The 16,970-nt window shown below is 35.7% G+C and overlaps 1 pseudogene across 1 annotated transcript; it reads left to right on the plus strand.

Moving 5' to 3' along the window:
* The first annotated feature begins 12,875 nt into the window (after positions 1–12,875).
* On the plus strand, positions 12,876–16,611 carry LOC146954196 (uncharacterized; annotated as a pseudogene). The gene is made up of 2 exons (XR_015012262.1): positions 12,876–12,981; positions 14,123–16,611. The product of XR_015012262.1 is annotated as an uncharacterized LOC146954196 (transcript).
* Positions 16,612–16,970: the final 359 nt, after the last annotated feature.

Consider the following 16,970-nt stretch of genomic DNA (forward strand, 5'->3'; position numbering starts at 1 on the left):
AGAGAAGTGGCTTATAGTCCACACTTTTTATAATGGCTTGTCTTATACCACTAAGATGTCTGTTGATGCAGCTGCAGGTGGAGCACTTATGAACAAGAATTACACGGAGGCGTATGCCTTGATTGAAGACATGGCTCAGAATCATTACAAATGGACCGACGAGAGAGACATCTCTAGTTCTTCACCCTCCAAAAAGGAGGCAGGTATACACGAAGTCTCTAACTATGATCACCTTGCTTCTAAAATTGATACACTAACTGAAAAACTTGAAAAATTCAACGTTAGTGCTATCAATTCTGCATCTACTCCTTCTTGTGAAATATGTGGTATAGCTGGTCATGCTGGTGTTGATTGCCAACTAGGTAGTGCTATTAATGGTGTTGAGCAAATGAATTATGCTCAATACAACCAAGGGATGCGACAAAATCAAAATTTTTATAAAAACCAAAATCCCTATGGACAAGTAGCACCACCCGGTTATGCAAACAACCAAAGATTCACTCAAAAATCCAATTTGGAAATTTTGTTGGAAAATTCTATTGCCAACCAAAACAAACAACTTCAAGAACTTAAAAACCAAACTGGATTTCTGAATGATTCTCTTTCCAAGCTCAATACCAAGGTTGATTCTATTGCTACTCACTCTAAAATGCTTGAAACTCAAATCGCTCAAATAGCCCAACAAGTGGCTACATCTTCCCAAACACCGGGAGTCTTTCCTGGTCAAACCGAAGCCAACCCCAAAGCCCAAGTTAATGTCATATCTTTTAGGGGTAGTAAGTTAGGCGAAACTTTTGCTAAGGTTAAAAACATTGGGAAAGAAAATGTCAAGCCCTTAGGTGATAAAGTTGTGATAGAAGAAGCTAAACCACTTGAAGAAAACAAAACTCCATCCCCCTTAAATCCCGAAAAGCTTAAATTAGAGGGTAAATTTGAAAAATTTGTTAACATACTTAGGAAAATTTGCATTAAACTTCCCTTTGCTGAAGCTTTGTCTAGGATGCCTCTTTATGCCAAGTTTTTAAAGAAAATTTTTTCAAAGAAAAGGGCTATAGAGCATAATGAGACAATAGCCTTGGCTAAGGAAACTAGTGCAATCATCCAAGAAGCACCCCCTAAGCTTAGAGATCCAGGTAGCTTTGCCATACCATGTGAAATTGGGAATGAAACCATAAACAAAGCCTTATGTGACTTAGGAGCTAGTGTTAGTTTGCTGCCTTTGTCTCTTCTTAAAAGGATAGGGATAGGAGAATTGAAACCTACCGAAATGGAACTAAAGATAGCTGATCGTTCTACCATGAAACTTGTAGGATTTGTCGAGGACATACCTATTAAGATAGAGGGGATATACATCCCCACTGATTTTGTAGTCGTTGACATTGAAGAAGATGACGACGTCCCTATAATCCTAGGTAGACCTTTCCTCGCAACTGCGGGAGCTCTCATTGATGTGAAACTTGGTAGGATAGTCTTTCAAGTGAGTGATAAAATGGTAGGATACGAGTTGGAAAATGTTATGAAGGGTCCCGCTCTTTACTCTTGTTGCATGCTTAACGATCATGTTGTGAAAGAACGTTTTATAGCGTCATCTACACAATATGATATCTTTGATCCATTCTAAGGACTCTTTCTAACCGTCAAGCTAATGACATTAAAAGAGCGCTTCGTGGGAGGCAACCCACGCATTTAATCGCTTTTGTTTTGTTTTTCTTTGTTTTAAGTTGTTTTGTAGGTAATTGTCCAAGTGTGATTCGAAAAAAAATCAAGAATTTGAAAAATTCTGAAGCCCCCAGGACCAGAAAGGTGGCACGGCCCGTGCTAGGTATGGCACGGCCGTGCCAAGTTTTTAAAGAAAAACATGATGTTGAAGTCAGAAAGATGGCACGGCCCGTGCCAATAGGTGGCACGGCCGTGCCCGACCTCTTGTGCCTATATACAAAAAATTTTTCTCTTCTTCTTCCTCATTCTCAAACCACAAATCTCTCTCTACTTTCAAACTTCTCTCTAAACCTCCATAACCTTCAAAACTTCAAACCACCATATCTCCCTCAATTCTTAACCAAATCACTCCATTCTTTCACCAATCAACCACAAACTTCACCCAAAACAAAAACCACCAATCAAAAACATCTTTCACCCATCCAAACCCACAATTCACCAAAACCCTAATCTTTCAAAACCTACCCAAAACATCACAAAACCTTAACCAATCTCCATATCCAAACCAACAAAACTTCCTTAAACATCAACCCCAACCCTAAACCAATCTTTTCCACCAAAAATTTTCCCAAACCCTAAACCTTCAAAACCAATTCTAACAAAGGTCAATGGCTTCAAGAAGAAGTGGTAAAGAACCAGCAAGCTCTCAAGGAGGACCTCCCCCAAAGAAGCAAGCCCAAGTGAAGAATCATGGGATCCAGTTCAAAAATAACAAGCAAAGGGACAGGTATAAAAATCTAATCTCTAAACATTTGCACCCTTCTCGTTATCCTGATCCCAATACTTTAGATATGCTAGAGCTGTTTGATGATGTTTCTAGGTTGATAGGAAAGTTAGGTTGGACTGAATTACTGAAACCTATGAGGGGTTATGAAAATTTCACTTATGAATTCTTGAGCTCAATAAATTTTACTAAAGATAAGTTGAATTTTGATAACCCGAACCATAGAGTTGTTTTCCGGTTAATGAATATTGATTATGACATGTCACTTCAGCACTTTTGTGAAGCCTTAGGTTTTGAAAATGAAGGATATATTCATGATCATTGGGATCCAAGTCTAAAACCGGCTAACTATGACCCAGCTGCCTTTTGGAAACAAATCACCGGTCTTAACAAATACGTCCCTAGGGCGAACAAAGCTAGCAATATTCACAACCCAGTACTTAGGTACCTTCAGAGGGTAATGGCTTGCACTATTTGGGGTAGAACCGAGCTAGGAAACACTAGAACCGATGAGTTGTTCATGCTATGGGCAATGCTCCATAACCACCCCGTCAATACCTGTTTTTATTTGATTGATCACCTAGACTTTGTCGGTACTAGACCGGCCGGTAGAGGAGACATAGTGGTGGGTGGCATCATTACATATATAGCTAGGTGTTTTGGAGTGGGTGAAGATGAGGGGATCAAACCAATTGAGGGAAACAATAGGCTTAACATAGAGACCCTTATTGCTATGAATTTCATCAAACATCGTCCACCCCTCCATTACCAACTTAAGCTAAACGTGCCAATCATGTTTTTATTGCCTAACCCATCTCGGACTACCACCGAGGTGGAAGAAAATTGGTTGTATGTTAATGATGTGCAGGTTCTTGGTGAGCAAGATGATGATGAGGGAGAAGGTGCTAACTTGCACCGTGATGAAGGAGAAGGTGCTCACTTGCACCATGAAGAGGGGCACCATGGCCATGAAACCGGTGAGCTTCATGAAAATCAAAGATGGACATGGATTCACAATGAAATCGAGAGGATGAGCACCGAGCAACAACGGCAAGGTGTTGAGATCTCCGGCCTTCGCAATGAAGTTCAAAGGGGCAACCGTGTCAATGATGAAAATAATGAGATGCTCCGTCGGATGATGCAACACCTCCAACTTCAAAGTCCTCCTTACGGACCTCAATAAACAAATGTGAGCTTTCCTCTTCCTCTCTTCCCTTCTTCTTCTCCCTATCTCTCTCATTCTTCTACTCATCTCCTTCTTTCATCTTCTTCTACTTCTTCTTCTTCTTCTTCTTTTAATTTCTTTTTCTTTTTGAATCATTGAGGACAATGCTTCCCCTAAGTGGGGGGGGGGGGGGGGGGGGGCCTAATAAAGTGTCTAGAGTCGTAGTGTCCAAACTCCCTTGAACTCTATTCTTTTGTTTTGTTTTTATAACAAGAGGCATGACTAGTAGCTTGTTTTTAATGTAAATATGGCATGAAATTTTTTGTTTTGTCTCTTCTTTAGGTCGCCTCTTGTACATGAAAATAGTTTCTTGTGTTTCTTATGTTCTTGCTATACCCATATCATGTTTTATTGTGAAAATTCTCCAATGAGAAAAGCACCCGGTTGCAATCCTTGAGTAAATGTATGAATAGGTATTTTAAGGAACACGTTCTATCTTTAGTGTTAACTTAGACCCTTTAAAGTCTTAAGAGTAAAAGTAGTATAAGTTTGTGTGGGAAATTAATCAATTGTGCCTTATTGTTATATTCTAAATTGTTAAAGTTATAATGGGGCGGGAGAATGGCACCAACATGTGGGGGAAAGGACAATCCCTAACTTCCTAATTGTGGTGGTGACTCCCTAATTTGAACCTAAAGTCAAACAAATTCATCAATGCTAGGGGGAAAGGACAATTACATCCAAAAAGACTTCCTACGCGGAGATGAAACAAACAATAAATTTGCAGCACTACTTAGGGTGATTTTGAATCTAGGGGGAAAGGACAATTACATCCGAGAAGACTCCCTACGAGGATAGATAGCCCCTAAGCATCTGCAGCCCCTTGTGCTTAATTGTTATATCTAATTTAATTTTAACTCGAATTCCCATCACTCTTATATGAAATGAAGAAAGGACTTTTCTCGGTTACTTTAGCACTAAGGATAGAACCTATTCCTCATAATATCTGTCTTATACAGGAGCAAGAAAAGGGTTGGACTGCACACACACACTCACTTGAGACTTGATGTTGGGAAGAATAGGTTCATGAGAAGTATTTGAAATTGTAATTAGTGTACTTGAGGCAAGGCCTTTCTCTAGAGACATTTGTTCTTAATATTGCCATAATCAAATCTTTTGTTGCTACTATGTTTGCTGCCTTTTGCTTGAGGACAAGCAAAGATTCAAGTGTGGGGGAGTTTGATGAGTCATAGATAGTATTAATTATTGCCTTATTTAGTTTAGTTTTATTTTAGATTTGATTTAGTTTTATTGCATTTTATTTTATATTAGAATATTTTACTTCAAATTATGTTTTATTTTATTTTAGGAATAAATATATGGTGGAAGGTGTCTTGGAGCAAAAGAAAGAGGACTGGAGCAAATACAGCACAAGAATACGAAGATACGGGACAAAAATATGTTCCCACCAAGTCAGAAGCTTGGCACGGCCAGTGCCAACATGTGGCACGGCCGTGCCACCTCCAGGAGTCTCTTTTGCTGCTTTTTCTTCAAGGCCAAGTTACCCTGTTGCAGCGTTACTGTTTTACCCTTTTAGTTGCTTAGTTTCTAAGTCGATTGTAAAGCTATAAATAGAGTAGCTCTCCACCATGAACAATCATCTTTACCTTTGTTTATTTCAATTGCTATTTTAATAAAAGTCTTTATTTTCCTTTTACTTTCTTTGCAATTTATTTTACCGTATTTCTCTCTTCTTCCTCCATGTCTACGATGAACATGAGTGAGTAGACTTCTTAGTCTTAGGATTATTGGGGAGTCTAATGACTCAATCCTAAACAAAACATGTCTAAACCCTAATTTCCATGTAACCCTAATTTCTAATCTAGATTCACCGTCTTAACGTGGATTAACAATTATCAAACTGTGGAAGCGAAAGCGGAGGGTTTGATAATCGTTAATCCATCATCCCAAACATCAATTCATAAAGCGAGAGCGGAGCTTTGATGTTGGAACAAGTGAATCTAGACAATAGTTGCAAAACAGTGAAATAGTCTTTGCAACTATTGAGACAAAGAGTAGTTTCAATCCTCTATGCATCTTCTAGTAATCATGTCAGTGAAATAGGCTTGGTTGCTAGAAGTAAACTCTCACCGGACTTTCATCGGAAAGGTGAGGGGCTAAGGGAAACCGGTCTTTAGAAATTAGTGTGTAAACCATGAAATTAGAAGTTTAGGTTTTGTCAAGTGAAGGATTAGTTATTAAGATGAACCAATGATCCTAAGACCCTTTTATTATTATTGTTTTTACCTTCAGCAATCAAACCCTTTCTAACCAACTTTCTCTCCTCTAATCATTCATTGAAAGTTAATTAAATTGACCAACTCCCTAGCGGAACGATACTCTACTTACTACTATTACTTCGATAGGCCGTGCGCTTGCGGTTTGGCTCTATCAACATCCCTATAAATCTACATATATAGAATCTGTAAAGTTCCATAGTATTCTGAATAAGCCTCAAATTATTTTGATTTTTTAACCGAAACGCGCAAAATTGTAATTGATGTTTTGCCAGAAACTGCACTTAAGTGCAACTGACCCAACTGCAGTTGACTCAGTGATAGTTAACTACATCTCGCTCACTGAACACTAGTTAACTACAATTGGGGGTAAAATGGTATTTTCCATGTGTTTTTAAGCAAAACTTGATGAGAGAAAAGCAATTTCAACAATACCAAATTGATTAAACATGATTAAACACTTTTATATGTAAATTGAATCGACGGTACCAAATTGGTATGTTCTGAGTGAAAAGCAACTCAAATCTTTTAATTTTAAGTATGTGATCATGAGTTTAATCACTAACTAGTAAATATAAAACTTTACTATTAAAAAAAGCAGCTCTTAAATGTAACATGCTCTGAATTCTCAAATAGATTAATCTATACATTTGCGCATAACAAATACCGTAAATTTTGGTTAAATAGTCTAGTGGTTATAACCCACACAATTTAATTGTGGAGAAATGGGGTGTCCGGGTTCGAACCCCGACCCCTGCATAAAATATGTAATATTCATACCAACTGAGCTAAGTGTTGGGGTAAAACAGTGTTGTGTTAAGATTTTGTGAGGGTTTCTTTGTGAGGAAGAAAACATAAAACTGAATTTGTTATGAAGGGTTAGGGTTTGCAAGAGTTAAAGAAGGAAAATAATGAATTGTGTGAAAAGCATTGTTTATGAGAGAGGGATACAATGTATATATACAAGAGTGCATCCTTGTTACTTGTGTATCAAGTAACCAAACAAAAACTGAAACTAACTAGCTAAAAATAGGGAAAACAGTTTTTTACTTAAGAAACAAGTAAACTAGCCCTAACATAATGCAAAGCATGCACTGAATTTGACTTACACACTAATACTCCTCCTTAATTCAAACCATCAAAGCAAAACACACCCAACTCTCTTCTAAGCTTCAGAAACTGGGCTCTTTTCACAGGTTTAGTGAAGATGTCAGCAACTTGGTTCAATGTTGAGCAGTATTCAACCTTGATCTTGCATCTGTTCACTTGATCCCTCAAGTAGTGGAATCTAGTCTCTATGTGTTTGCTTTTACCATGTGCAATAGGATTTTTAGCTAGATTTATTGCAGATTTATTGTCTATCAGAAGCTTGATAGGTTGCTGAATGTTGATCATCAGATCCTCAAGAACATTCTCCAACCAGTTTGCTTGACAAGCTGTTGCTGAGCCTGCAACATATTCTGCCTCACAGCTAGAGAGAGCCACAATTGACTGCTTCTTTGAAGTCCATGACACAGGTGCTCCCTGTAGCATGAATACAAAGCATGTAGTGCTCCTCCTGTCTATCTTATCTCCACACCAATCTGCATCAGAGTAGCCTGTCATGCTGAGCTGCTCAGTTTCTTGTGCTTTAGGAAATAAGATTCCATACTGTAAAGTACCATTTATGTATCTCAAAATCTTCTTAGCTGCTATGAAATGAGTTTTACTAGAGTTACTCATGAACCTGCTAACAATTCCAACTGAATAGCTTATGTCTGGCCTGCTTTGACATAAGTATTTTAGTGAGCCAATAAGACTTCTGAACATAGTTGGATCAACATCTTCATCATCTTCTATGACTTCATTTCTTATGTTTGGATCTGCAAGAGTGATTGATGAATTGCAGTCTAACATATTGAATTTCTTCAATATCTCTGTAGCATACTTTGCTTGATGAAGTATCAATCCCTTTGAGGTTCTCAGAAACTCCATTCCCAGGAAGTAAGCAAGCTTTCCCAAATCTGTCATTTCAAACTCAGACTTCATGACTAATTTGAACTCTTCAATGTCTTTTATGTTGCTTCCAGTTACCAAGAGGTCATCCACATATAGGCATATGATCAGTAACTTTGTTTATGAGCTTCCTTTCACATAAACACCATGTTCAGCTATGCATTTCTTAAAGCCTTGATCAACAAAAAACTTATCAATTCTTTTGTTCCAGACTCTGGGTGCCTGCTTCAAACCATATAAAGCCTTGTTTAGTTTGAACACCCTATCTTCTTTCCCTTTGATTATGAATCCTGGAGGTTGTGTAACATACACAGTCTCTTCTAATGTACCATTCAAAAAAGCTGATTTAACATCCAGATGATATAGAGGCCAAGCTTTACTGGTTGCTGCTGCTATCACTAACCTGATAGTTTCATGCCTGGCAACTGGTGAAAATACTTCAGTGTAATCAAAACCCTCCTTCTGCAGGAAACCTCTAGCTACAAGTCTGGCCTTGTACTTTACTACTTTCAACTTGAAAATCCATTTAACATCTATTGCCTTATTTCCATCAGGCAGCTTGACCAAATCCCATGTCTGATTATTTTCAATAGAATTCAGTTCATCCTGCATAGCTTCTTTCCAGTTTTCATCACTCAAAGCAGCTTTATAGTCTACAGGTTCAGTGTCTGCAAACATTGCAAAGTACACTAGCTCTCCATCGGGATTCACTTCATCATCACCAGTTACTTCACAGTCCTGCAGCCTTCTTGGAATCTGTCTGTAATGAGCTCATCGGATGCTTCTTCAACTATAGCTTCTTCATCTGTAATGAGCTCATCAGACTCTCTGTTATCTTCAATGATAACCTGCTTCTCAGATACACTGCACTTGTTTGAAATCCAATCCCAAAATTCCTCTTCAAACACTTTCACATCTCTACTTATTGCAATTTTCTTAGAGTGTGGATCAAGAAACCTATATGCTCCAGTGTTGTGATATCCAACCAGTATCATTGCTTCACTTTTGTCCTCCAACTTCTTTCTTCTAGAATCAGGGACATGCTTATAACAGATTAAGCCAAAAACCTTCAAGTGACTGATTGATGGTTTCCTTCCTGACCATATCTCTTCAGGTACCTTATCCTTCATCTTCTTAGTAGGACACTTGTTAAGAATATAGGCTGCAGTATTGACTGCTTCACCCCAGAATTCATGAGGTAACTTCTTCTCCTTCAACATACTTCTGGCCATATCAAGCAGACTCCTATTTCTTCTTTCAGCAAGTCCATTATGTCGAGGAGTGTAAGAAGTTGTGACTTCATGGATGATGCCCTAATTTGAGCAGTATGATTCAAAATCTCTAGAGGTATATTCACCACCCCCATCTGTTCTTAGAATCTTCAGCTTCATACCACTCTGTTTTTCAACTAACACTTTGAACTTCTTAAAAACTTCTAGAGCTTCACTCTTGAGTTTTATCAGGTATAACCACAGCATCCTTAAATATTCATCCACAAATGTGATGAAATATCTATTTCCACTGTATGTAGGAATTTCTATAGGTCCACATATATCTGAATGCACCACATTCAACACATGCTTTGCTCTCATCTTCAAATCAAACTTGAAAGCTGACCTAGAATGCTTTCCTACTAGACATATGCTACATGATTTTTCAGGGATCTTCACATTTAACTCCCCAATCACCATATTATTTGTTTTCAGTAAACATAAGCTCATATAGTTCAAGTGTCCATACCTTTTATGCCAGAGTTCAGATTCATCATTCTTCACTGAAGCTTTATAACATATTTGCTCCTTAGTCACTATGTTGGTTTTGAAGGTTCTGTTCCTTGTAAGCCTTGACTGCAGTATGAGCTTCTTCATTGGATTGTACAGCTTAAAGGTTTCATCCTCCATTGTTACTGAATAACCTTTCTCTATAAGTTGACCTACACTCATGAGATTGCACTTCATTCCAGGAACATAGAGTACCTCTTCTATCACTGCTCTTTTTCCATCACTTCCTTGTATGGTCACATTTCCCATACCTTCTGCTTTCATACTTCTGCAGTCTACCAATCTCACACTGGTTTTCTTGCTATCATCAAATTCACCCAGCCATTCCTTCTTACCAGTCATATGATTTGAGCATCCAATATCAAGATACCAAGTATCTGATATTGCTTCTGACTCTTTATCACTTGTAGTAGCCATTGACATGACTGTATCATTATCAGAATGTGAATCTTCTTGAGCCACATTAGCTTCTTGCTCTTTGTTCTTTCCCTTTCTATCTCTATTGAACCAGCATTCAGAAGCATAATGTCCATATTTTTCACAACAGTAACATTGTACCTTTCTTTTATCTTTCTTCCCTTGATTCTTGGAAGAAGATTCAGCTCCATTCTTTGAAGATTCAGGTTTATCACCTTGTTTCTGGTTATTCTTTCCCTTTCTTTTCTTCCACAAATCTTTCTTTGACTCTTCTTGCTTGAATCTTGCAAGCAATGCCTGTTCCTCATCTTTCTCCACCTTTCTGCCAGTTATTTTCATCTCATGAGCTTCTAATGCTTCTTGAAGTTCTTCAATCTTCACTTCATTCAGATCCTTAGTTTCCTCATACGTTATCACCAAGTGATCAAATTGAGATGGGAGAGTCCTCATAATCTTCTCCATAACTGACTTGTCAGAAAGAGTTTCACCACAAAGCTTCATCTGATTTGTGATTGTTAGAACAGATGAGAAATAATCCTCAATCTTTTCTTCATCCTTCATTTGCAGCAACTCATACTGTCTTCTCAAAGCTTGTAACTTTATCTTCTTCACCTTACCATCTCCACTGAAGTACTTCACAAGCGTATCTCATGCTTCCTTGGAACTTTCTGCATCAGCAATTTTCTCAAACACCTTGTTGTCAACACATTGATGAATGTTGAATAGAGCCTTGCAATCTTTCTTCTTTGCTTCTCTGTGTGTGTTTCTCTGAACATCAGTGGGATTTTCTGGAAGTGGCTCGAATCCATTGTTAACAATTTCAAGAACATCTTGAAACCCAAACATCACTTTCATCTGCTTTACCCATCTGTCCCAGTTCTTCTTTCCATCAAGAACTGGCAAGTGCGCAACAATATTCCCATTGGAATTCATGATTGATCTTCTTCTTGGATCGAACTATGCTCTGGATACCAATTGTTGGGGTAAAACAGTGTTGTGTTAAGATTTTGTGAGGGTTTCTTTGTGAGGAAGAAAACAGAAAATAGAATCTGTTATGAAGGGTTAGGGTTTGCAAGAGTTAAAGAAGGAAAATAATGAATTGTGTGAAAAGCATTGTTTATGAGAGAGGGAAACAATGTATATATACAAGAGTGTATCCTTGTTACTTGTGTATCAAGTAACCAAACAAAAACTGAAGCTAACTAGCTAAAAATAGGGAAAACAGTTTGTTACTTAAGAAACAAGTAAACTAGCCCTAACATAATGCAAAGCACTGAGTTTGAATTACACACTAATACTAAGCTCACGGGATGATACAGTTGTACTTCTATTCTAATAGATTTGTATATTTTAATTTGCGTATTTCTGACTAAAAACTTAAGAATAAGTTGTCCAATATATATAGCACAAATTCTTTTAGAGCGAATTGAAAACACACGGAAAGAAAATCATCCAAACGGTGGGTATACAGTTTCGTCATTCATGCAAATTCATGTGAGATTTTTGGGAATGAATCTTCTCATGTGTAATTTCACACGCGATAGAATAAAATGTGGTCTCTGAATCTCTCATCATTCATCAAGAGAAAAACATTTGAGAAATTTAGTTAAATTACCATTCGTCAAGAAAGAAAAAAACATGTGTAATTTAGATAAAATGAATTTGAATAGTGAAATATTACATTTTAAGGTTAAATATGTTTTTTTTTGTCAAAAAAAAAGGTTAAATATATTTTTGATAAAATGAATTTGAATAGAGTAATTTACACACATTATTTTTTTGGTAGAAGTTATACAAATATTTTTCTATGGTAAATAATTTACACACACAGCAAGTTTATGTATATTTTTCACACAATATCATTGTAAACTTTGATAGTTTTAGTTCATCCATCAAATATTTGATGTAAAATATTGTTATATATTAACATGTTTTAAAAGAAATTTTTAATACAATTTTTTCGATGTTAATCTTTTTTGGCATCACCACAAAAAATATCACATCATTTAAAACATATCATATTAATAACTTTTCAATTTAAGACATAATCAATAACTTCTCATAATATTTTTTAAAGATGTACATACTAATATTTAGAATTTTAGATGTGATCAAGTGTATGTGTAAAAAATAAAAGTATACTCTTAATGTATACAAATTAAATCGAAAACAAGGTTAAATTGTTATCTTTTATGTGGCTAAACTCTAATATGTTCACTTTTGTCTTCAGTTATCATGACTGATGGCAACACCCTTTTTATGTATGGGTGTTATGGTGTAATTTTCTTATTATTTAGTTTTTTATATGGTGGTGATCTTTATTGCGGCACCGGTGACTTGACGTTGTAATTGTTTTGGGTGATTCTCTTTTGCACGTCTTGTGCGAGATGAATCACTTGTAAGTTATCATGACTGATGGCAACACCCTTTTTTATGTATGGGTGTTATGGTGTAATTTTCTTATTATTTAGTTTTTTATATGGCGGTGATCTTTATTGCGGCACCGGTGACTTGACGTTGTAATTGTTTTAGGTGATTCTCTTTTGCACGTCTTGTGCGAGATGAATCACTTGTATTAATAGATTCCATTTTGGCTTGTTAAAAAAAATACAAATTAAATATCATAATAATAATAATATGTTCCGCCAAAATAATAATTAAAAAAAAAGAAATTGTACCAAAAAAAAAATGAAGTGGTCACTACGTGTATTGATCTTTTGCTTCCCACTTTTCCCACTATTTGGTCTTCTTCACTTTCCATTTGCCTATCCATCAACTTTTTCTTCATTTCGGTTTATAAGCACTCGTCTTCTATTTATTTTTTTTAAGAAGTTTTGGCATGTAAAAATTTCAGCTACTTGTGTCTGTGACTATTTGATTGAGGTAATTTTTATCTTCCTTTCTCAGCTACTATTTATATGGTAATATAAAGTTGCATCTTTAATTAATACTTGTAATTTTGTGCTAAAATTCCTGAATTGTATATCCTTATTTAAAAATTGATATTTTTTGGGTCAAATATTTAATTTTCAGGAATGCTATATGTCACGAAGACATATGCTCCCGAAAAATTCACGAAAAGTTATTTTCATCCTTCTTTCTTAAAAGTATTATAAAATAATAGAGCCACAAGTCCAGCACAGCTTCTAATATCAATTGATACTCTTCTGAACTAGACACAACTATTCTACCATGATTGGTTGGGACTGTGGCACTTGATTGTAAACTTTGTGATGAAAAGTTGGTGAAGAGGCAATTTTTGTCGCTACTGATGAATGTTATGGAAAGGGTGAAGGTTGTAGAAGAAAAAAGAGTGCTAAATAACAGAGTGATGAAAGTGGTAGAAAAAAGGGACATAAAAAAACGCAAGAGTGCCCATACCATATCAATCGGGATGCTCTCGGGAAGCATTTTTTCGGGACATGTAGCATTTTTCTTTAATTTTTATTCCCTTTTTTTTAAGATTTTAATTGACCTTCCTTATCTAGATACTAAGATGCCAGCCAGATGATTGGAGTGAAGATTCTTTCGTATATTTGAGTCAATATTAGAATACAAGTAAAAAAAAGTATATGTTTCAAGTTCCATAACTCAACCTTTCAACAAAAAAAAAAAATGTTCCATAACTCAAGAAATTTTCTGAAGTGTGATTCATATAACATGTAAGTTTTCTTTTATGGCACCAGACAATTAGCTGTATTTTTTTTTTTTGGTGGGTGGTTCTCTTTTGCACACCTTGTGCGAGATGAATCACCTATGGTGATTTAATATATTCCATTTTGACTTGTTCAAAAAAAAAATATAACATGTAAGTTTTCTCTCCAAGTTCTTTATTTCTTTTTATTATTTACCATGTTTCATGTACTAGGAATGCAATAATAGCATATTTCATAGTTTGACTCACTTTTCACTTCTTCTAAATTTATTTTCAAATACATGTATTTTTATTTTAGTTTTTGTGATGATATATATGTCTAGACGAGTTATCATGATATGTATATTAATCTTATAATGCTTCTTGTAGTTTTTAGTTGAAGGAAGATTTAATCTAAGAGAGGTTTCTACCTTTTTGTTTGATTCAACGGAGGCCGTTAGGCTGGACTACAAGAAGACACAACGATTAAAAATAGTTTGATTGATATATAGTAGATGGAAATTAATCATTGTAAGGGCCATGATGAGAAGGATACATTGTCCAAAGAAAATTCACCATCTAAGTTAAAAATGTTGGTTCATCGTGCAGTCATTAGTAACATTGTCCAACCACAAAATAATAGTTTTTTATTGAAGAGTTTATTTTTCCTAATGTTTCATGGTCACAATAGGATTCCGAAGTATATGGCAAATGCTGATGAAATATATGCTTGTCACTGCTTGGAATTAGCACATAAAAGTTCATTGGAAACCATGTTAACTTCGGAAAAAACTTTGAATGTAGCAAAATTTATTGGGGGTGACCAATGTAGTTCTTATGAATTTGGTGCTTCAGAAAAAAATGACAATCTTAACAATTTGATATGTTATGATTCAATAGAGTCTTCTGGTGGTTTTGGTGTCTCTTCAACATATCAATTAGAAATGGAACCACCAAAGATGCAAAACCATAACTTAAGTAGTTGTTTTAGTTGTTTTTCCTTTGGTTTTGGTGTCTCTTTGGGTCTATCTAAAGGAATGTTTCAATGCACTTGGAATCAAAGTATCCCTCATTTTGTATTTTGTGCTGATAAGAATGAAATTTATGTAGCCAAATTGAATGAAAGAGCCAAAAGATGATGAATCTTTGGATTATGTCTACTAGATTTATTTGACCAAAGGGAGTAAAAAGGGAAATAAGATTTTAATAGTGATTTGCAACAACTTGTTGGTAAGCTGAATGTATCAACAATTTTCACTCTTTGCTCTAACAATTATATAATGATGGAAACACATTTTGTGTTATTTGGTGACATTCAAATTCATGACAAAGAAATGCACATTTCAAAGAAGAAAAAGGGTTTTTCTAAGCAAGTAGGGAAAGTGTTGAGAACATGTTCATATGGTCTAAGTGAGAACAATTTATTAGGAAAAAAATGTTCCAACAAATTTTGAGGTTGCAGCTATTGTTGTCAAAGAACATGTTCCATTAAATTGTCTTGAAAAAGTAGGAGGTTGGGGATCAAAATTTCTCAACAAATAGCCTAGTGAATGTTATAGTGGAAAAAATAATGAGCATTGTTATTCCAGGTGGGATTCATGGTGGACCTAAAACTAGAGATGGTGGGACATCTAGTCTTATAGATAGATGGAAGTCTGGTGGATGCTGTGATTGTGGTGGTTGGGATGAGGGATGTCCCTTAACTGTATTCCACAGAAGACTTGGTGATGGGGAGGTTCTGTTCCAAGAAGATGTGCATGGAGACTGCAATACACTTGATATAGTTTCTCAGGTTAGTTAACCCTTCAATATAGTTTTTCCTTGTCCTCTTTGAGCTGCTTAGAGCTATGAAGCAGAGACAATCTTCAGATTAGACGTGTTTCGGTATCGGATATGTGTCGTTTCTGACACCGATACGACGCAGATACATATAATTACAATGAATTATGTGATTTTCTCAAATTATTAGCGGTATTAATGTGTCAGTGTTCGTGTCGTGTCTGATGTCTGTGTGTATCGGTGCCTCATAGGCTTAGAGTTAAGAGTTTTTTTTTTTTTTGGATATAGAAAAGCTGAAAATAATTCTTAGTGGCAGTGCTATGCTAGTATTAGTATAAGATTCTTATACAAAATATTACATGAGGAAACTAATGAATGGTTAGCACATTCTAGAGAATTGTTTAGCTCATACAAAATCACGAATTGTTGAAAGATCACTTCAATTTTACTTATTTTATATAGAAAATAAACCAAAGTTTGTTTCCATTAAATTTTTAAAGTTGTGTCAAAAAAAAATTAAATTTTTAAAGTACACAATTTTTTAGGAGGAAAAGGATAAATCTAAGAAGCATAAACTTGAAGCACGAAGAGCAGAACAACGGCAGTAGTGAGAAAAAACTTAGGGTTTGTTGTGTTGTTAAGTGTGAGAAGTGAAATATTGAAATGTATTGTATTGATGAATGTGTTAGAAATGACTACCAAGTTTAGGGTTTGTGGTTTTACTCGTGTTGTTTGTACTTTTGGTGGTAGAATGTATTAGTAAAATGTTGAGTCTGAGCTAAGTCGAAGTGGACTGGGTAACCTTAATAACCATATCGGTCAATTCATCAGTTAATGGATTTTAAAATTGAAAACCGAGAACCCGACAAATTCAGCTCGGTTTCCTTCGGTTTGGTTCGATTTTTGAACTAAATCATTAAAGATCGGATAATTTTCGGTTTGGCTTTTCAGTTTCATTGAGTTTTGTCTGAACCGTTTTCACTCATTAGTTCATAAAGCACCGACACAAATACATGAACCAGACACAACACAGCAATGTAGACGCTAATAATAATTAAAAATAAAATAAAAAAACAGAAGTGACTGAAATCAACGATTTATCTCATAAATTGAAATCAACTCCTAGTCCTACACAAGTTTTTTAGAATTTCCATTGTTTATCTTCTTTGTAAAAGCTTTTCTTGAATGTTCTTTAGTTTGCATGAATCTTGTACGCATTTTTCCATGTTTGTTTAACAAAAGGCAATTATCTGTATTAAACAATGAGATTATTGTACTTTTCTAATTGTAGGATTCCAGAAATTTATGTTCTACCTTGAGGATGATGAGTATCAATGATGGCTTATATTATGTTCATTTTAAACGTCCCTTTTCTGCACTACAAAATCTTTTTCCATTGCAGTGGCGAATATTCACTCGCAGAATCCTTCTCTTCGGCCTAAACATTGCTATACGGATA

This window comes from Medicago sativa, chromosome 1 (assembly GCF_051527215.1).
Source record: "Medicago sativa cultivar Bolivia chromosome 1, Bolivia_mono, whole genome shotgun sequence".
NCBI lineage: Eukaryota > Viridiplantae > Streptophyta > Magnoliopsida > Fabales > Fabaceae > Medicago > Medicago sativa.